This window comes from Pararge aegeria, chromosome 2 (genome assembly GCF_905163445.1).
Source record: "Pararge aegeria chromosome 2, ilParAegt1.1, whole genome shotgun sequence".
Taxonomy (NCBI): Eukaryota; Metazoa; Arthropoda; class Insecta; order Lepidoptera; family Nymphalidae; genus Pararge; species Pararge aegeria.
Window position 1 is genome coordinate 13,255,532 of NC_053181.1, and position 23,507 is coordinate 13,279,038.

The window sequence follows — 23,507 nt, forward strand, 5'->3', positions numbered from 1 at the left end:
GTCCACTCTTGGAAAATAATTAAGCATGAAAAGTACTGAAAACACAACTTTAGAACGATGTATTAAAATAGGTAGGTAGGTACATTTTACTATAACACTACATATTATAATTCAGTAAACGTAAGAGAATCTGTAGGTTTCCATAAATAGATCTTTTATGATTTGTCGATTGGGAATTCAAAGTGACTTAAGAAATATTTTGCCTAGTATTCAAATTTTTTAACAATGCTGTCAGTAGCTTTTGTGATAGGTCATAATACAGTAACTACAGTAAAAAGTAATAGATAGGTAGTGTTAGCCGATCCAAACTTAATAGTCCCCATGCTGTGAACCCTGCAATCGTAGCAGCTAAAAAGTTATAAGTCGAAAGTTCACCCCTATCTCATCGAGCTTACTAGGGAGTAGGGACTCGAGGCTTCGAAGCAAACATGAAACACCGGCCGGTGACGATTGCCGAGTTTCGCCGAACCGACTAACTAAAGACTACAGAGCCAGTCGGAAACGAACGAGCGTTCTGTGCTTACGTCTCACATAAGCTGCCAAAGTTTTATTCTCTTCGTCGCAAATTGTGACAGAAAAGTGGAGTGAATCTCGTGTCAATTAAGCGTTATTTGACTGGACAATTGTAACTTGCAAATATAACAGTGTTGTTCATTCAGAAAGGAGTCATACGGAGCTTTATTCTGGTTTCGGCGGCCCCGTTTGCGACAGCACTAATTGCTGTTTGCGGAGGTAAGCAAAGTTTATTTTTGTCGATCTACCTAATTTCGACGCTGAAGTCCTAGTAGATTATCTCTTTCAAATTAATCTTTGTCACGATACCTTCCTAATTTATTTACAAATATCTAGGTCATTAGTCATTAATAAAGTACGCCTACCTACCTATTTGATTTCAAACTATTTTCTATCTAGTTCATACAAATAGTTAGGTACCTATGCCATTAAAACTTTATCCGTGTTCAACACGCTATAAAAAGGAAGCTTCGCATGTTATGTCTGTAAGCGGCTTCATCCGCCGACAAACCAGTTCTTGGACAGATGATAGTTTGTTATTATTTTTTGCTTTCAGTCGATACAAGGAATTCAAATAATACCAATAAAAATATTATAGCTGCTGGCTAAGCTACATTTTTTGCAACTACCTCCTATACATACCTACCTAGTTGCCTTGTATGTAAGCGTTATTTATAACGAAGATTCATTTAATGGATATAAGTATAAACACAATAGACAATAAAAACACTTAAGGATTCCATTCAGTGTTTTGCGCGAGTTGTAGTTAACTTGTTAAAAAGATCCGCAATGTGAGTAGGTACCTACCTAACCCCCTATTGTTTGCTTACCAGTGCGGTACGGCGTTTTTGTATAGTTAAGCGCTTTCAACGATTCAACGAAATGTGTTTGAGCAATTACACTGGCCTGGTTTGGCGCTGTCGCAGCGCTTTATGTGTTGAAACTTCGACACCATCACAATATCGACGTAACAAGTGGAGCTTAAAGAACACCCTGCATGGTCCGATTGTTGCATAACGGCCAACCACTATTGAAAAAAAATTATGATCGCAATGAAGAGAAGTTAAAAACTTCCGTTATGTTAAGGAAGTTATTATAATAATTAAGTAGTACAAATTCATGAATTTACCATAAAATTACAATTTTCGACTTCTATTTTACAACGTTAAAGTTTTCAAAACAATTGGGGTCAAAAAACGCTTTCATTCCGGTATTTTACGTATAGAAATCTATCAGGAGTATCGTTTTACTATAATTGCTACCCATCGAAATAAATCTTTTGAAGTCATTGGCTATACCTTTAACAGGTTAACCCGCTAAAATCTATGCTGCATCAGGCGACATTGCAGTCCAGAGCTGGCGTGTAGATAGATGAAAATAAATAATAAAACTACCTGTTTATTTATTTATTTAATTTAAATTGCACATATAAGTAAACTACAAATAAGTAAAAACTGCACAAATTATTTTGATGTACATACCTAATACTTATAGATTATAGTTATTAGGTACATTTTACATAACAAATGCCTATGTGTAATTATAAAACCATCCAATTCATCATTGACTACTGAACTATAGTCGTATTTTTAATTAGACGAAGCCAACTGACAGTAGCTAATGTCACTTTGTAAAGTAATGTTGCCATATTTAAAGTAATAGTGATGCGTTCTGTTTTCTTTCAATCAGATGAATGAACAATGTGTGTAAATAGTTAATTATTTCAAAACTATAAAAGACATATATATTTTATAATAAAATTGTATAAAAGTGCTCTGATAAAAGTTACTACAACCAGTTTTTTGTCGGCTTCTTACAAAACGCGGCGCAGCGACTCATTCGCCTTCATTCATTCAGGAGTTTTTTCAATGATTCACTTTGTCACAACACTATTTTTATTTCATCATAAACTGACAACACAGTAAACGTCAGTTGACTTCGTTTAATTAAAAATACGACTATAGTATGAACTGTGTTTCAGTAAGTAGTCGAAAAGCAAATAATGAGAAATTTTCATTAAAAATTTAATTTATAATTATAGCACCTTTTTATTCCACAAGTTAGCCCAGGTCTGCAATCTCACCTGTTGGTAGTGTGATGCAGGCTAAGATGGTAGCCTGTTAGCTGTGGAATGCAGAGTGGGTATACATAGGGTATTCAGATGTTATAAAATCAAGATGTCATATCAATCAAATCTCCAGTACGAGTTATAAAAACTTAAGAGTAGGCTTTTTATAACTATTACAATGCATATCCTTAAGTTTTTTATAGCTTGTACTGGAGTTTTTTTTTTCATTTTATACAATCTGCCCGCTTACTGCACACCTTGTATGCACGCCACTGCCTGTTAGCAGTGGCGTGCACTTCATACATGCACAAAAGCACTGCATACCCAAATTATTTTATATAACTAGTATTGAAGGGGAACATTTTCCATTTTATGCCATTTACCTGCTTTATGCATACCCTGGTCGCAAACCCTGTGCACGCTACTGCCTGTTAGGGAGTATTTTAGTCATACCCCTAAACGATTTGTACGCGACATCGCACCGGAACTCTAAATCGCCAAAGCCTACCAGACCAGAGCAGAGAAAATTCTAAATTTATAAATTTCCAAATTGCCCCTACTTGGAATCGAACCAAAGACCTTTAAATCTTAGAGCTCACCGTTGCGCCAGAGAGGTTGTAGGAATACAATAACAAAATAAACCGAACCAAACAAAGCAAATTAATTATTTACTTCACAATAAAACGGGAGTATGAAAATAACACACGAGTACTTATTATTTATGTATCAAGTGATGCCGATGTAAATAGGCAGTAGTAGGGTACGTTATACTATTGAAGTCCTTGGTAAGGTAGTAAGAATCCAATTAGTCGCCCGTGCTTTTAATTGTGTCAATTGGTTAGGTAGGTAACATATCTGTTGATTGCGAATCTCTCTTGACATCCTTTTTAAATGCATGCAGGATTTTAAAATCCATTGTTTATTATTTTATATAAAATACTATCTACTATGTGTGTGTGTGTGTGCGCGCATGTGTGTGTGTGTGTATTTATATCGAACAAGTCTCAACTTAAAATAGTCGATGTCTATGACAAAAATATATTGCGTACATTACATGAGAAATGTGTAAATGATAGTGAGATGATGGTGATAACCACATTCGTAATCTTAAAACTAAAGCTACTAGGGTTCCACACGCACCCTGGTCTAAGAAGAAGCCCTCAACAAACTTAGCCGGGTGTTCTTTTGTTATCACCATCTCACACTGACGGAATAAACTCAATAGTCCGACGCCTTTGATATATTAGTAGATGCAGACAAAGACTAGACGACGTCGGCGACGGCGTCGCAACAGGATATTGAGGCTATACTAGAGGTGTCTTACTACTACTAAGGCCAATACGGGTCCTTTGACACCACACACTTTTGCCGCACGCATGCACTTCCGTGCCTTGCAGAGCACGCTTACCTCCGTTTACTATCAATAAAATATGTTCATAATCGCTAAATCCTGCCAACCCCCATTCGAACAACGAGGAGAGCCGAACGCTTAATTCTTCTCTTGTACGATAAACGATTTTTAGCTCAGCACGGCTAGCATGTACAGGAGACAATTATCTCCCCTTATAAAAATTTAACTTCATAATATTATCGTTGATAAAGCAGTGGGAGAAATGTAAATAAGGCACAAGTGGAAATAATTTCCAAATAGTATATATTTGTAATAATACGCGAAGGTAAACTTCTCCTACTCCATGCTCCCAAGCTTTAGTAGGTGGAGACCTTAATAACTACTAAGGCCAATGGCCAATTCCTGGTCAGGGGATATAATTTTTGTCCCCTACCTGCGCTAGCCCTGCTGGGTGATGAACGATAAAGCTTAGAATAATGGTAAGAGTTTTTAAGGATCGCTTTATATATCGCTTCAAAATTGAGAAAACAGAAATTAAAAAAGCAGAATAAATGGCCGCCGCCGTCCTATTAAATAACATATGAAAACTATTAATACCAGGTCGATGGAAATAATCCCATCAACCGGAAACGTTTTTCAAACAATGAGATATAAAAAGAACACACTATAAAAGCAGCCAACTGTAAAAATTTTATCGTCAAATCAATCATCACGTTGATCTAATGTCTTTAGGGATTTATCCGTAGATTAAACAGCTAGGAAAATTGATTTCGTGTCTCAACGGATCGCTCGGACTAATTACCTGTGCGGCGCTGTGGGACGATTGACTCTCGTATTAATTAGAAATATGACTTCGCTTCGGCGATTGGTTTGATTAAAGATAACAAGGATGGCAACGTATCGGGATTCTGGCTTAATCATCAACTTAATTAATATTCCATTTCAGGGCACATATCTCTTCTGCCAACGTAGGGAAGAATGTAGACGTCGCGCCAATGCGGGCTTCTTTTTCTTTTTATTAATGTCTGATTTTTATCTTTTAGCTCAGTTTTATTTTTGCAATATTATTCACTTCTATATTATAAAGGGATGGAACGTTATTATAAAAACACTATGCGGCCCATTTCCTCTACTTACACTTCGATACATTTCTTATTTAATGTCAATAATAACTCAACAAACATAGCTGCCGGAATTATAAATCAAGCACCACTTATCTAACACAAACTTCACTATCTTTCCTATTGACAAGTTTACTATCTTCATGATGAGGTTTACTTGCGAGATACGTCATCCTGTCGGCCGTTAACTGCAAAGGAAATAATAAATATAACAAATTATGTGGCAACGAGATTGCAGGAGAAAGGTTTGATAAGACAGGGTAATGTCCTGACCCTTAAGAATGTACCCAACGCTTGCTTAGTTAGATGGTATATGTTAGCTTGACCGAGTAGTTTTAATTAGCATTCTGAGGTATTTTAGCATGCGATTAGCATTTCTCTAAATCAGTGCTGCAAAATTCCGTGAATAAAATATATTTATCGCATTTTTAAAGTTAAGTAAAATCGTCAGGGAGATTGTTTTGACGAACTCCCTTATACCGGTATGCTTCTTATTCTCAAACTGTTTGAGAATTTATACGAGTTGGCCCGTTACTATCCTAGACAGAATCATCACTTACCACCAGGTGAAGGATTTAAGTCAAAAGCTAACTTGTCGTGGAAAAAAAGGAAAAAGTGTAGGCAGAGTATAAACCAATTGCTAATGCTAATCAAAAATTTATGTTTCGTGATCCCATATGCAGGGGGCAAGGGAATAATAACGATTATAAGAATAATTATTATATCGTAATGGATGTTATTATCAAAATAGTAAATAAAGTATCAAAAGAAATTTTTAACGTGATTAATTTAATATGCGCCTTTTTTTAAGTCTACCAATAAGTTTTCCACATTCATTAAGTAAGGGTAGCTAATAGGGTCTTATTCTATCAAGGAAGCATCAAATCGGTTCTAATATAATTAGCATGCTATGATAATACAATAATTCGTTGGCCAGTGAAGAAATTACGGTAAAATAGCATCACTAAAGCTTGATAGGTATCACGCAAGCTATTATGCGAGTCCATTTCTCATTCCACTGTACGTCATAGTATTTTATTAGTTTAGTTCTTATTAATTACATTCCGTGTAAGTTAGCAATGTATCATCCATTATTTATTTACCCACTTATTTTTATAAAATAATATAAAAGTAAGTAGCTTAACTTAAGAACTACTAGTGAGGAAGTAACGGTGAGATGATTTGTTTAAAACTAGCTGCTACCCGCGACATCGTCATCTTTTTTGTTGGTGTTGAAAAATCCTGCCGAAACGGTTACATTCCTTATCATAAAAACGTATTTTGAACACCTTACGATAGTACCATGTCCAGCAGTTGAAGGCGTTTGTCAATCATTAATATGATGGTTATGTGTTTGTCCCTGCGATTCCCCTTGTCCCTTATATCTCGACCCATTGTTCACAAAGTCCCGCCGAATTCGATGGAACATTTTGTAAGATTATCCGGAGAAGCAGACATACAGAAAGACAAACATTTTAAAACTGATTTATTTCGGTCTGGTAGGTGCTAGTCAAATATTCATAACATGAGCTTCATTTTATATCAGTTTTACGCCAATACTCTGCGACGAAACAACAGAATATGATATTATGTCTGAATCGACTTCATCATATTCTGCGTTCATCAACCTATTACCGGCCCACGGTATCTATTCTCTCAGAATGAGAAGGGCATAGTCCACCTAGACGTCACAGACGTTTGAGAACATTATGGGGAACTCTCAGGCATGCATATTTCCTTACACTTATTTAAATTCATTGCTAAAGTAAGTGAGATATATACTAAATTGCTGTAATTAAATAGCATATACCTCTAATGAGTTAGAGGTTCCTCCCTGGGATCGAACTTGGTTTCCCCGAAATGGAGGCCGAATTTATAAGCACAAGGATATCATCGCTCTTAATCGAAAAAACTTATCGACGAGGTAATTAAAATGTTAAGATGCTATCCCATGCCTCTCACTGTCTTATTATCAAAAGCAAAAAACGTAATAGATCGGTCTACCCACAAGTTTACCCACGATTTATCACTGTCAAACTTACACAGCTTTTAACGAACAAAAAAATCGGCAAACTGAGAGCTAAACTCGCGAACTGAGAGTTTAGTACCTATCTTGGTAGTTTTTTTTAAATGTATAAACTTGGAAGCTGTGATAGGACTATACTTTCGGGGGCCGATTTCGAATCGTAGCTCGCACCTCTAACTTTTCTAGTCTACTAACAGATGTATCGCGGTTTAAGGGGTTTATATATTTTTGGTGAAGGAAAACATCGCGAGGCAACCATGTATGCCTAAGAGTTTCCCATTATGTTCTCAAAAGGCGTGTGGAGTTCACCAATCCGCACTGGGCCAGATTGGTGAACAATGGCTTAAACCCTTCTCATTGTGGGAGGAAACCCGTGCCCTGTTGTGGGCCGGTAATGGGTTGATACGATGATGATGATATACCTATATGACCTGAACTTGGCCGTCAAAGCTGACGTTATGAGAATATACAGCCTAAGAAAGAGCATGGTTGTCTGTTAGACAAGTAATTGCCTGTTCGCTCTTGACTCACATTTCAGATCTTTTGTGTTTGTGTTTGGATGGGTACGAGGTATTTCGAACAGTGCGTGTTCGAAATACCTCGTACCCGTCCATGGGATGTCAAGTACGTTCCAGTGTTGTACGGCGGTGTGTCTTTATAATGCCTCGCAGTTCGATGGTTAAAAGGCATTGGAGCAATATTCAAATAGTTATTTTGTAGAGTATGCTCATACTCTTCAAAATATATTTAGTAGAATATCGATATTCAGGTAACCTCGCGACGATGTTCCAAAATTTTAGTTTCACCGATGAGTCTTTTTTCATAGTTAACGGACCTAGCAGATGGGCCACCTGGGTGTAAGGATAACTTCAAACCATCACCCCTAAAAAGAGCGACATTCGAAGGGAAATATGTTCTGCAATGAGCCACCCTGTGCCCATTAACCAGCGGCGTAGGTGTTAAGCCTAAGAACATGCATGGTGGAAATACTTCCTTAGATGACCTCTGTCACAATAAGCTTTACTAATAGTAAACTTCTTTGGAAAAATTATTATTTAGGATCGATGTCCCGTTATTTCTTAGCATTTATTAACTCATTGTTCATTTGAAAATAGGTTTATTCTTGAGGTTTTATGAACTTAGATATCTGGAAATCTTGATGGTACTATTGTCTCCAGCCAGAATTTAAATCAACGAATTCTACCGTACCCGCCTTCCTACCGTATATTCGTTGGAACACCTGCACAGATAATTAGAAAGGGGCTGTAACTGTACCCGACGAATATTGCCTAGTGCACAGAATTCAGAACATACAGAACCCTTATTCGGCCACTATCCCGTGCCAAAGGGCATTGTGTCCAAAAACAGTAAAAAGGCCCTGCGCACGTCTACCGTCATACCCGCGGAATGAGCTGGCTTACAAACTTTCCCATTTTCCCATCTTATAGTACATCTTATGTTCAAACGTTTACGGTAAAATAATGACTCTCAACTGCTAAATGGAATGTTCAGAACATCTTATGTTCCAAACGTTTACGGTAAAGTAATAACTCTCAACTGCTAAATGGAATGGAGTGACTAGCCGCGTGTTCGAGAAACACTACTAAAGTGGAATGGTTTTTGATGCTTCAATATTAGTCGTGTACACGGTTTCTGTATGTTCTTAATTCTGTGGCTTAGTGTGCGGTTTCCAAGATTCCTCTTCGATATAGACAGCTAAATACAAATTGCTTAGTCAGTTTGTTTTGTCGTTGTGCTGGTATTCGAATACTACATACGTTAAAAATCATATTGTTTGCCTTTTTTTTTACTTATAACAATAAGCTATTTATTTTTAAGATACAGAATAGGTATTTGTAACCCACCATCGCTGTTTTTTTTAAAGTTCGCTTTTGTATATTGTTTTATTTCTTGTGAAATAAAAAAAATCTCCATCTTACGCGCGGATGGACAGTTCTCGTGGATACTTTTTTGCCCTGGAGGAGTCAAAACCACACATCAAATCAAATATCTAGCTGATAGGATTACCGAATTTACCGATTCAACTAGTCTTCCTGGCAACGACACGATCCCCGAAAGTGGCAATTTGGGAATTTATAATTTCTGAATTTTCTCTTGTTGCTGTGTCGCTATTTAGCCACCAACCGACAAAGCCGTGCCGCTAAGCGATTAAGCGTTTCGGTACGATGTCGCCTAGAAACCTATTAGGGGTATGGCTCTTTATAAAACTACCATACCCCCTAACAGGTTAGCCCGTTAGCATCTTAGACTGCATCAACACTTACTCACACATCACATCACCAGCAATTGTAATTACAATTTTATGAATAATAAAAAAGAGAGATTTTACTTAGCTTACCTACCTATTGATGCTCGTTGACCCCAAAGTTGTGTTATGTACGGTTGTGATATACCTCCGTAAATAATACAACTTTAGGGTAAACGTTAACCTAACCTACCTAATCTAACTTAACTACAAAGCAAATACTGAAAAGCGACTAGGTACTTAACTTTTGGCTTTTGTAAAAACACCTATCAAAATATTTGTATTTCGCCTGCCTGCTGCCGCACCGACCTTAATCCTTTATTTGACCCTCACCTGTTGAATTCGCTAAGTCATGGAACGGTCACATCTTTTGTCCGTTCTTTAGTTGTTTGCTTTAGATTTTTGGGTGTTTTAAATATTCTAATAATAATTTTTCATAAATAACAGCATTTTTCTTAATAAAAGACGGGCTTCTAGTTTCTGACGGCAATCAAGTTGGATTGAGTTGCTGAAATGTCAATACTAACGTAGGTTCAGCGACGAAAAGAGTTCAAGCAATATAATCCAGATAATAATGTTGTCATTGATTAAACTAACTCATTTTTCATAGCGAATCACCCTAAAACTCAATTTGAAACAATCAAAAATCATCGAATTAATTAACTGAATATCTATCTATACTTAGGTAGGTATAATAAAACTGTAACGGGTCGAATGGAAGATGTTTTAAAAACTGTAACTTCTGTAATCTTGTCTTTCTTGACGGCCGAGTGGCGCAGTGGGCAGCGACCCTGCTTTCTGTGACCAAGGCCGTGGGTTCGATTCCCACAACTGGAGAGTGTTTGTGTGATGAACATGAATGTTTTTCAGTGTCTGGGTGTTTATCTGTATATTATAAGTATTTATGTGTATTATATTCATAGAAAAATAATTATCAGCTATCTCAGTACCCATAACACAAGCTACGCTTACTTTGGGGCTAGATGGCGATGTGTGTATTGTCGTAGTATATTTATTATATTTATTATTTATTTCTCTCTGTCTGTCTGTGTATCTGCCTGTCTGACTGTATCTCGGCCGTGCAACACGCTGAAACTACTAAATGAATACAAATGAACCATTGCACAATTTGAGGTCATACTACGAGGTAGAACATAGGATAATTTTTATCCCAAATTCAACTCATTTCCTTTGGGAGAGGGGATGAAAGTGTTTGGCAATTTGTCACAATAACTCTGTCAAATTTTAACCAATTTAAATCATTGTTTTTATACCTAATCCAGGTTATACTATCAGCATTAGTATTGGCCTAATTTCGTTTTGAGATCTATTGAATGTGTTTAGAGATAAAGGACAGAAATCCTCAGCTGAAAGCAGCAAACCCCTCGCGGGATTTTAAAAACGTGAGGGTTATGCTTTGGCTCAAATAATCATAATAAGTACCACAAGGTTAGAAAGGGGCACTTGTTTAAAAATACATAAAACAAAGACAACCCCTTAATTTATTTTATTTGTATAGTATCTCTACTAAATAAATGAATAAACAAAACCCGCGAGCAAATTTCCGGCACGATTTTCCGCCCAATTTCCTCTCCAACCTTATGAAAACTAATTTAAGAGAAGTCTTGCAGTAAGTAATTCAGAAGTATGAGGAATCGTTCGATTCGTTCATGTGAAGATATTTAATACACATTTATTATTGTAATAGATATTCACTAACAAGATAGTTAAATCTTAATATGACCTTAATTGCCATAAAAACAGCATCCATGAAACAGACGATTACGTTAACGTTGTAGTTGCTAAGTTGGCTCTGTTTTGAAGATAGCACGATGTAATTACCATTAGTAATTACATCGTGCTAATACGTACCAAGTTTATTAATTTACTCCTTATTAAAGAATTGATCACTGGGATTCAGTATTCTGCTGAACTTACATGTGTTTGGAAAGTAGACCTACTACGTCTATTTTTAAGATTGCGGAGTCAAAATAAGTACGTTCCATAACCGTCATATAGAGAATAAGCCATCAGCTTTCGTAAAGGGTGCTCGTGTGCTGTTTGATGAAGTAAGCGTAAGATTTCAGTTTATTACACGACGCGAATCATATAAAAAATGTCAGATTTATACTAACGCTAGTGCCGTTACGCTTGTTTTTTTTTAACTTGACTAAATGCACTAGGAAAAGGATATTTTAAACAGAGAAACTGACATTATATTATAACGAATTTAGTTTTAGTTCGGTACTCAGCTAAGTACCTACTATTTACTTAATTGACCCAGCCCTTAAATTCTATTACTTTGTAATTACGTCGTCTATTAACCAACCATGATTCGTCGTAGCTACTCGGCTATGTTCTTAATTACGTACTTAATAACTAATAGTTGACGGTGGTCTCATTCCATCAGATTTAAAGACTTTTGTCTGAATAAAAAATCCATTGTTAATCTAAAAGCAAGCCTATTGTTATGCAATAGAGTAGAGTTGCCCTTGTCGTATCTTTTAAGAGCGTCTGGAGGAGCAGTGAACTTTGTCGAGGTTTCTTCCCCACACCTGAAGTTCACTCACACAACTATTAGTTCCGAGCGTTTATAGTTTTAAGATAGAAATCACGCGCTTATGACATATTGTTTTATTCCAAAAAGGAGTTGTGAAACTGGGTTAAAAGATGAGAACCTGTTCGCACTTTTAATTGTTATATGTGGCATTAATAGGCTATTATTAAAATTCTGACGTAACCCAAGGTTTCTAGGAAGTTCACACAACTTAAATATTCATAGATTTTACTGGTAGCTATGAGTATCTATGTTATTATAAAAATGTGTTTCACGACTTAAATGTGATACGTTAGGTGCCTATCTATTGAGACATAAACTTGACAATCAAATATACATATTATGTTTGATATGCTCTTTATTTTGATTGCGTTAAGCTACGATCGTGAAAATAGAAGCCATTTCAACTTTCGTAAGTGCCTATATATAAATAAGTCATCGCTGGTACTCACAATTTCTTGGCAGAATTAATACAAGTTTTATTTCGCTACAAATTGGCCTTGACTTCAATCCTTGGAATTATGTGATGATGCAGTCTAAAATAATAGCGGGATAATTTTTGGAATTTATTATAAGGCCATACGCGCTAGACCGCACGTCTTTGTCAATTTTTTTTAAATATTTTTGGCCCGATCCGGGAATCAAATCCCGCTTTATGCTCTCTCTTACAAACGAAGCGCTCAGCAGTGGGTAATTTTTAGGCTGTGGTTTAAAGTAACCTCTTTATTAAAGGGTCATGGTCCATCCCAAGTCACACGGAAAGATAATTTTATGGTATTAAACGTTTCTGATACGTGCCGCTAAGATGTGGAACGCCCTCCCGGCAACTGTGTTTCCTGCCACGTATACTTTGAGTACCTTTAAGGCTAGAGTGAATAGGCTTTTTCTAGGCAAGCGTGCTCCAACCTAGACCTCATCATTGCTTTCTAACGGTCATGATTGTCGTCAAACGCTGGCCTATCGTTATTAAAATAAAATAAAAAAATTTACTGTCCAAGCAGATGACTCAGTTGATGGTAGGTAAGTGGAAAAACATCGCCTGTAAACAGAGCAGTACTTGCACAGGGCATGCGAGGAGCACGTCTTGCAACATGCAACCCTGGGTTCATCAATTTGAGGCGTAGGTATAAAGGCTCATTTGCCTGCGGCCCTTAAGAACCGAACATTGCATTACAACAATTCTGTTTACCGACGGAAATAAGCATGGTGTTTTCCCAAGACGAGCTCTGTCAAAAAGTATATATAGTAGTACTACCACTGATAGTAGAGTGGGCAAAAAACAGAATTGCAGACTGAGAACAAAATGATCCTCACTATATTTTGTCTGTGAATTTTTAATTATTATGTTTCGTACAAAACTGTGAAAATATCAATAATCAATATACCAATAATACCTACGTTATATTATATAATAATAATTAAGCATAATTATTTATGTAAAAATAGCTATTAGGTAGGTTGTAAGTAAAAATAGTTAATAGGTTAGGATAGTTATGTTTGTCTGTCTGTCATATGTTTCGTCTGCATATTATGTGTATCATTCACGGTTTATTAGATTGTAAAAACCAGCGATTTTATATTTCTTAAGCGTTTTCTATAAAAAGCTTTATCTAAATAGGTAGTTAACAGGTAGTTAACGAGTATTTTCTTTTAATGCGGTAACATTTTACAAACCATTCGCAGAGCGTGAGATCGTTTTACCCCTTGTCCTTTTGTACAACGCAGACCGTGATGAACGTAAAGCGAAATTTAATTTTAAGTTTTATAGCCTAGTCACTGCAGTAAAAACGAAGAAGATTGGCTCGTTAATCGTGTTTCTATGGGAAAACTTCGAAGAGCCGACACCTTTGTCATGAAAACTTAATACCAAACGATTTAGACGGAACTAAACTGTACGGTGTTTCTTAGAATAATTATAATAAAATAAACATACACAAAAATTTAATCTCAATGCAATTATTGTTGAAAGATATCCTATCGTGTCACGTTAAACTACCTGCGACAATCGACCTGCGCAGGAGACAGATTGTAGAATTAGCATCAACATCGTTATCTCAACCGATTGAAGTTCACTGCTGGATATAGTTCTTGTGTAGGGAGTTCCAAAATCCACGGTCCTGGGACGCTTCATTCCAGCTGCTCCCAGCGACTCGTTTGTTGTTGTCTCTCCACATCTCTCTCTCGTCTCATCGTCTCTCGGGGCCCGACCAACGCGGTTTCGCGATTCCATTGTAGAGTATAATAAACTTACTACTATTTTAATGAAGTAATACGCTAAACATTCTTATAATTATGTAGTACGCTTCAGGTTCATGGACATAATATGTCCATAGCAACATAATAAAGAAATAATATTAAAATTACATAAATTATATAATAAATTACAGAGTTTAACATACCTAAATAAAACATAAATAAACCATAGTGTTTTGAACTATACTTAAACTGAAATGTGTTCGAAAAGTACGTCTCTTCACAGCAAAACAGTCACTGCAAAAGGGTTAAGCACATAAAAATTAACCTTGTCCATCACAAAGGCTGAGCACTCTCGTATGATCACGGTTTTGCGAATAAATAGCCATCATTAGAGGCGGGCGAAGCACCATTGCGCAGTACTGGAGTCTCTTAACATGTAACCTCTGGAGAGTGCTTGAAAATTCACTGAGACTCCTGTTGGGGGATTTTCACACTAATTACTACTTTCTGGGTCTGGCGCCCTGGTATACTTACGTCTAGGTACTCACCCATAAACTAGATAGACTAGTTGTAGTAGGCTGTTTTCGTGTCATAACTGAGAGGCAAAATAGGGCAAAATTTTTTTGGGATTGTGTAAAAGTTGCTCTTTTTTTCTTTATTATTAAAATAAATTGATTTTAATTTAGGTTACAATACTAAAATATTTTTTCGTCAATTTTTCAGTATTGTCAACTTACCAAACTATCGACCATCATCTTTAAATGAAGACAGCAGCTGGTTACAACCAAAGGATATATATATATAAAAACAAAGCTATATGTATAAACAAAGCAATGGATTCGATAAATGATGGCGAACTTAATAGTAGCCGTATGTAGATAAAATTATTTTCCAAAGTGTACTTAGTTCATAATAACAAAATTAAAGATGATTATTTTTCCGACCCAAATATCGGCCAATAGAATTGCACCATTCGACGTCACGTGGTACAACCTACATGGTATTATACTGATAATTTTTTGAAAATTTTCTCTGGTAGTTGCTATATATATTGTGCTATATTTATTCATTATGAAATTCTTATTTGTTAACTGTACATTTCGTCTCATGGTGCAATTCTATTGGCCGACATTTGGGACGGAAAAATAATCCCCCGAATACCACACGAGCTTCAAAATTATCTGGCATTTCCCTCAAGGTTCCCTGCAAACAAATAAAGTCGTCCTCCTAAATCCTTCATTTGTTTGCAACGAACCTATCGGGAAATACCCGATAATTTTGAAGCTCTTGTGGTATTATAAGTGAATGTTTAATTATAACAACTTTTTACTTAATGTTTAGTGAACGGCATAAAACGCGATAAAAATAAATAATTAAGATACAAAAACTATTATTTTGTAAGTACTTATCATAATATATTAAGTACTAAAAGTATATTAAAAAAAATATTAGTAAAAGTATTTATTTTTGTCTTTTAACAAACTGCCAAGCCAATAACAAAATACATTAATGGAAATAATATATATAGGTGCATCTTTTTTAAAATAATATACAAAACAAGCAAACAAGTCGGATGAATCGCTTTGTGCCATAGACAAACATAGTACATTTTGGAATTTAATTCTTCAATTAGTTATTAATACAAACTTTAATTTTGGATCAATGATTGTTTCTCGAAAGACGTGCCATCAATCGCGTAACGCAATAAAATTAATGTCACATCAAATTGTTAGTAACCGCCCGTCGCAATAACACGCACAATAAACATTCCTCTTCCAAATGTGAAATCAATTTGATTGTAATCGTATTGCGTCTGGATGCTATAGTTGATAGTGCCACAACCTTGAAGGGTCAAGGACCGACGGCTTATTAGTCATCGGTGCGCGGTTTCGTCACTGTAGGGTCTCCATCTTCAAGTTTCTTGAGACTGGACAAGACAAAAGCCCGACCGTAACGAGGTCTCCGCATTTACTGGGAATGCACTTTATCATTCCTCTGGCCACTTGCCAGAGCCATAACTTCCGAGTTATTGAGGAACTAAATTACTTAAATTAAAAAAAAAAGGCATTTAGTTAAGAACGAATCTTTCAAGCCAAAATAAAGCTCTTACAAGCTATAAAATAACTATGATTAGGTTCCTATATTGTAACTAAGTTTTGTATGCCATGCGATGGTGATCACATGTGGTTTTTTGATATATAATAACACCATTGTTACGCCTTAACTACAGGAATAAAAAAAATGTCTTTAGTTTATTTTAAACTAGCTGTAGCCCGCGAACTTTGCGTTTCTTTTTGTTTTTTAAGCACATTTTTAAGTTGTGGTTTGTTGGAAAAATAATTCGGGTGTAGTTTTTATAAAACTAAACTTTTCAATTCGGTGGATCTCTAAAAATAACGTTTTGGTTTAGGGGTTGTCATTAAATTTTTAAACTTGCGATAACTTCTACATTAAATGTCCGATTGGTATGAATTAAAAAGTATTTTACGGTTATAAAAATACCTTACATTTATATTCCCTTGAGAAGTTGTTTTAATCAAGGATTATAAAGCTATTTATAATAAAGGGTTTTTTATAACAATTAATGCAGCGACACTGATGTTACCCACTATTGTTTCTACCGGCGGTCTAATAATTTTTTAGAACACAAATGCAGCTTTTCGACTTAACTATGATAAATAGATATATGCCCACCCGGAATTTTTGGCTTTAATTATTATACCACATAATTTGTATATAAGATCAACAATTTTCTCAGCGCACGCCAAGTAATAAATTTTGCTGCTTTGGGTGAGATTATTTAATTTTCCTCAGAATTTAATTTTTTTTTTAATAAATTATAGCACTTCTCAATAGTTTAGCGTTCTTTTAGCGAAGAAATGATTAAAATCAGTACTTACGGAGACTATTTCATAACCTTATTAGTTTAAGCTTTTTTAAAAATTATATTTTACGTGAAACATGTAGTTTTCTAGACCTAACAATTTCAAGGTTAAAAAAAATCATCAATCACCCTGTAAAAATTTCACTTTACCCGATACTCAGGATAACTGGTAACTCTACACCAGTCATCAGTTACGTTTAATCATGCCATAAACCTAAAAGTTTCTGACTTATTTGATTATGAAACTGACTTTTGTAACTTACGATGTTACTTATTTCGCTTTACTTTTGACGGCTTTACGTGCTAATGAAATCCAACTTATTTCAGAACTTGAAAACATCTCGGTTCGTGTCGTACCTATTTACGACATAAAACTTTTTCGGAATCTAGTAATAGCAATTCATGTGCAATAGGAATTAATTAAATACCTATCTACTATTTTGTCACTATAGATTTCTTGTACTACGAGTTATCCCTTGACTGCAATCTCACCTGGTGGTAAGAGTATGAGTATGAGTATGCAGTCTAAGATGGTACCGGACTAACCTGTTAGGGAGTATGGCAGTTATATTAAACTCATACCTCTAATCGGTTTCAACGCAACATAATACCGGAACGCTAAATCGCTTAGCGGTAACTAGCCACGGCCAACGTTTCCCACCAGACCAGACTCTTTGGTCTGAAATTCAGAAATTATAATTTTGTAAATTGCCCCGGCCGAGAATAGAACCCGGGGCCTCTAATTTATAACCACAGATCTCACCGCTGTGTGCGATCTGATCGCTTATCGATCACGGCTGTGTCAGGGAGGTCATCAACATAAGATTTTTTGATTGTATTTAAGAAATCTATCTCTTGAATGATCATGGAAATATTAGACAAAAAAAATACAAGCGCCAGATGCCGCCAAATGTTTCTCTGAAATATGGTATTCTGGCTCTACTGCCTCTAGTTATTGCTACCCCCTTATTTAATAAAAGTGGTTTAGCGTTGGAGTAGTAACGCAGTGTTTTGTCACGTTCTGTCATTCGAAAGGTGCTGTCAGTTGAAGTGTGACAAATAACTGCATAACTATTCTGAGGTTACGCCACGTTTATTAATAAGGGGGCTAGAGTTTGTCGTTGGGCTAAACAATCGACAACCAGCTAGCTACGCATACCTACTGCGCACGAGTACAATTGACAGAAGTAAACTTGTTGTTTCAGCATAATTAATATATTTCAATAAATTATTAGATAAATAATAATATTGTAGTACTTTATTGTCACAGAACGCCTGCTTCATCATCATCATCACATCAACCAATTACCAGCCCACAACAGAGCAAGGTTCTCCTCCCACAATGAGGGGGGTTAAGGCCGTAGTCAACCACGCTGGCCCACTGCGGTTTGGTGGACTCCACACTCCTTTGAGCATATTATGTAGAACTCTCAAGCGAGCAGGTTTCCTCACGATGTTTTCCTTCATAGTTGAAGCAATTGATATTTTAATTACTTAAAACGCACATAACTTAGATTACTTAGATAAATTACAGGTGCGTGCTGGGATTCGAACTCGGCTGTCTAAGGTGAAGTCGAGCTACTAACCAATGCGCTACCACCGCCTGCTTATCAGTTTGTAATTTAAGTCGCAGCAATAAATTTTCATTTAAATCAGGCAAGGCAGTAAGATCTGTAAGATCGTTTGAAGTCGGATCTACTAAGTGCTAAAGAATCTCTACGGAGAATTTTAACAAGCACAACGTGGAACAGGTGTCAAAACATCTACCAAATATAGATTGCTTCCTTGTAATGCTTGGAAGTATGTAAACATACTTCACTATGAATATAAATACAACAATTCATAATATATCTTTATGTCATAGTAATTAAATTTAAGAAAAAAATTATTCGACATCCGTCCGTGATGATGTTAACTGTGTACGGCAAAAAACCGACATCAAAATCGGTCATCATAACAGACGCAAAACAGATTTAACGCTCTGCGTTCTCTTTTAAATATTTAGATATAAATACTTACTTAATCATGTAATTATCTAAAACAGCAGCTTAAATTTTTTGGCTAATTAAGCATTTTGTTGCTAATAATTTTGAACTACCATAGTACACCCGTTTTGTTTTTGCTCGAACCGATCGATGCCCATTTGCTTTACGTTTGTTCATTGTTGCAATTTGGTTTTTTTGAGTGTGTTTCTATTCGAAATAAAACGACAAAAATAAAAAACACTCCAGTGTTTTTCATTTTTGTCAATGAATTAAAAGTCTCTTTTATTTCGCTTCAAATGTGGCCTCTATAGTATTCCCAGAATTTCAACTACGCAGGTTAAACTTTAAGTGAAATTGTTAGTTAAACTGCGCGGATATTGAATACTAAACTTATTGAACGTTGCGGGAGGCTACTATATTTATCACAAACGTACGTAGGATGTACGTTACGACACTAACTTAATAAACATAAATAAGTTTACTAAATAAATACTTTTAGGCAACAATTTAAACACTCACACATGTTTAAGTGACAAATGCTTAATAATAAGTTTGTGTAGTAAAAATTCATCCCTGTAATTTTTTTTACGGGTTTATTCGTCAATTTTCTACCAATTTTAAAACTTTTTTTTGTTGAAAGGGCATACTATCCAGGTGGTCCCATCATCCCCAACTCAGGGTCAGGATAACCATTGGATTGTCCCATGGAAACCAAGGGCAATGCTCAACTTTATAGCCATTTACAGACTACAGTGTATTTGCTTAACTCTCTCAAATCAAATGAAATCTTTTAATAATTTACATGTTGAGTATCATTGAAGTTGGTAGAGTTAAAAAAAGTTATATGTTTCTTTTTAATGTTTTAGTCAAGAAATTTGAAGATTTTTATACAGACTTTAAATACCAGCCCTCAGTATTCAATTTGATTTCACTTAACTTATGGACAGACAGGCGAAACTGAATGGATGCCAATACTAAACTTTGTTGTCCAGTTTACTTTGTAGTCCAGTTATGACCGTTTTCCATTATGAGGAACCCGTATTTACGAGGTCAAAATTTTTTAAGCTCTATTTATTCAGGGTAGTACAGGTCTGAACGGAAGAGTGGGCACGGCGTCAGTAATAGGATTCCAGTAGTCTTAGTACGAGTTGTGCTCGCTCGCAATCGAGTAGTCGTTTTCGCATGTTAAACTCTATACCGTCAAAGTAAAATGGGCGTAATTTCACTCGTTTTTACATACATTACTGTATGTAAAAGTTCAGCCAAAGCTGAAGAATTGTAAGCAAATTTGAGCATAACACAATGAGGATAAGATCCATTTTACTCTGATGTTCAAGTATTGCGAAACTCGATAACGACTTCTCGATTGCGAGCGAGCAAATCTTGTACTAAGCGTACTGGTCATTCCCCCGACATCCCCGGAAGTGACCCCGCTTAATCGAGAAGCGAACTCAATGAACCTTTATTTTTGCCCCCATTCGTTCCGTATTTCCTATCTGAAATCAGTTCTCCGTATATGGAAAGGAGATCGCGGAGGAACCTCGTTTCAAAAGTACTTCTATATCGTACAACGTGTTAATAACATAACGACGTTTATGTGTAAGTAACATTGTTAAATACCGCATAAGTACACGCCTACTTGTTATAGGGTGAGTTTAACACGAACTAAACTAAAGCATATTGTTCTGCTTTAACCAAAACACCAATTATTCTTTTTTTTCATTCCACTATAATTTAGCCCTTGACCTTGTGGTAAGTAATTATGTAGTCTAGGATGGTAGCGGGCTAACCTGCTTAATGGTTAGTTATATTGATCGCATAGGTACGTAATCGGTTCTACGCGACATCGTACCAGAACGCTAAATCTGAGAGTTCTCCATAATGTTCTCAGAGGCGTGTAGACTCCACCAATCTGCACTGGGCCAGCGTTGTGGACGAAGGCCTAAACCTTTCTCATTGTGAGAGGAGTCCAGTACCCTGTAGTGGGCCGGTAATGGGTTGATATGATGATGATGATGATGATGATGATGATGGCGGTGTTGGAGTTTTACGAATTAACGCTGCTCTTTCATATTTTATTAATTTGACGGCCGAATGGCGCAGTGGGCAGCGACCCTGCTCTCTGAGTCCTAGGCCGATTCCCACAACTGGAAAATGTTTGTGTGATGAACATGTTGATGTTTTTCAGTGTCTGGGGTTAGCTGTATATTATAAGTATTTATGTGTAAAATATTCAACAGCTACCTTAGTACCCATAACACAAGCTACGCTTACTTTGGGGCTAGATGGCGATGTGTGTATTGTTGTAGTATATATTTTTTTTATTTATCTGCAACCGCAGAGGAGCCACCAAAGTGATATCGCTGTAATCTTTACAACTTACTTACTTACTTGTGCCCATAGACGAGTATACTCTAGGTTCGCTAAGCTAAACATTGCTCTACATTTTAAAACAATGTTGCAAAATGTTTAAAACTATTTTAATGTATTACAATCAAAAAATAGCATTGAAATGTATTACATCGGTGTGGGAGCGATTGTAATAAACAACAATGCGTAGCAGCAATGTTTAAAAAACGAATCCCTGAATACTACTAACTTATTACGAATGCGAGATGAGTGCTGTGCTCGGCATCAATATGTTATTTTAACTGTAATTGACAAAGCAGTTGGCTCACCTGATGGTAACTTATAAACAGAGCACAACTTCGCACGGTATCCTAGAGACTTGTCCTGAACAGTAACGTCCTGTGTGACAGCAATGCTGTTAAGCCGGCGGAATAAGCATGGTGGTAGTACTTTCCCGGGCGAGCTCTGGCACAAAAAGCTTATTCTCTAAAATATGCTCTAATACTCTAAAAGGTACAATTTTATTTCTTCAATCGTCAACTATTTTTTTATTTAAACAGGCACATAGATGGCATTTTGGATGCGTACATTAAACGTAAAATACATAGAAGTAAGATGATGGCGATAACAACATTCGAAATTTAAAACCTTTAACCTACAATTTAATTTATTTTTCTTAAGACCTTAAGCGGCCATTGCCTATAGCTGGTACGACTTCAGCTACCTTTTCTGGGAAGCAGAATCGATCACTGGAACGCATCTTTAAAATTTCAGAGTAATATGTGCTTAATTAGGCGGCCGATTGGCGCAGTTTGCAGCGACCCTGCTTTCGGAGTCCAAGGCCGTTGGTTCGATTCCCACAACTGGAAAATGTTTGTGTGTTGAGCATGAATGTTTTTCAGTGTCTGGGTGTTTATATGTATATTCTAAGTATTTATGTATATTATTCATAAAAATATTCATCAGTCATCTTAGTACCCATAACACAAGCTACGCTTACTTTGGGGCTAGATGGCGATGTGTTTATTGTCGTAGTATATTTATTTATTTATTAATGTTACTGCCGACATACCGTATTACAGTTATTAAACTCTATAACTATAAATGATTATGTTTTTGATGATCGTTAGAAATAATTCATCGCTATTTAGGCAATGAAGCGGTGATACCCTAGTGTTTAGGATTTGGCCTCTCTTACGGGGGCACCGAGCACCTCTAACATTTCGGAGTGATGTGCTTTTTTTGAAGTAATTAAAATAACACTTGCTTTAAAGCCGAAGGAAACCTGCACACTTGAGAGTGCTCGATATTGTTCTCAAAGGCTTCTAAACCTTATTCTGATGAGACCCGTGCCGTGAAAATTATGATTAACCAGTTCTTTTCACTTAAAATGTAAACGTAGCATAGTATTTAACATCGGCTTGTTTAAGCTATATAAACAACATTGTGCTTAGTAAAACAAGAACCTTATTTTGTTCTCTCAACACGCTTTCTGAGAATCGTTCAAATTAATAAGAAAAACATTTGGTGAGTGTTGTGTTTGCAATTTGTGCTGCTTACATGTTTATCTTATATCTTCCAGTCTCATATCACACGTATTGCTCTCGCTCTCGTCAGTATAATGATCGAACCATATTAAGCTAGCTACTGAATAAGCTAAAAGTAGCAGTAGTAACTTTGGCGGCCGACTGGCGCAGTGGCTAGCGACCCTGCTTTCAAGTCCAAGGCCGTGGGTTCGATTCCCACAACTGGAGTCTGTGTGATAATCATAAATGTTTTTCAGTGTCTGGGTGTTTATCTGTATATTGTAAGTATTTATGTATCTTATTCATAAAAATATTCTTCAGTCATCTTAGTACCCATAAAACAAGCTACGCTTACTTTAGGGCTAGATGGCGATGTGTGTATTGTCGTAGTATATTTATTTATTTATTTATATGAGCTTATTGTGACAGTACTGCCGCTATGTTTATGGCCACTGCCAAGCAGCATGGCTGTGTTTCGGTCTGAAGGACGTTGCCGGCGTAGTTACTGGCACTTGAGGCTTAACTCAGGTTGACCGACGTAGGTCGGCACGTTAAAGGCCGTGCTCCGTGCACTTGATATCACTCCATGAGGCGAGTCCTCTACTTCGTCTGTCATTTACTATAAAAAAGCTTTTGACTTCGGACTTCTAGAAAACATAACCGCG

The 23,507-nt window shown here is 36.3% G+C and overlaps 1 protein-coding gene across 1 annotated transcript in view; it reads left to right on the top strand.

The window, feature by feature from the left end:
• The first annotated feature begins 512 nt into the window (after nucleotides 1-512).
• The window catches only part of LOC120628608, a 64,682-nt gene continuing 41,687 nt past the window's right edge, over nucleotides 513-23,507 (top strand). The window contains exon 1 of the mRNA XM_039897073.1: nucleotides 513-732. The gene's annotated coding sequence lies outside the window, so the exon portion shown is untranslated. The remainder of the gene's footprint in view (nucleotides 733-23,507) is intronic.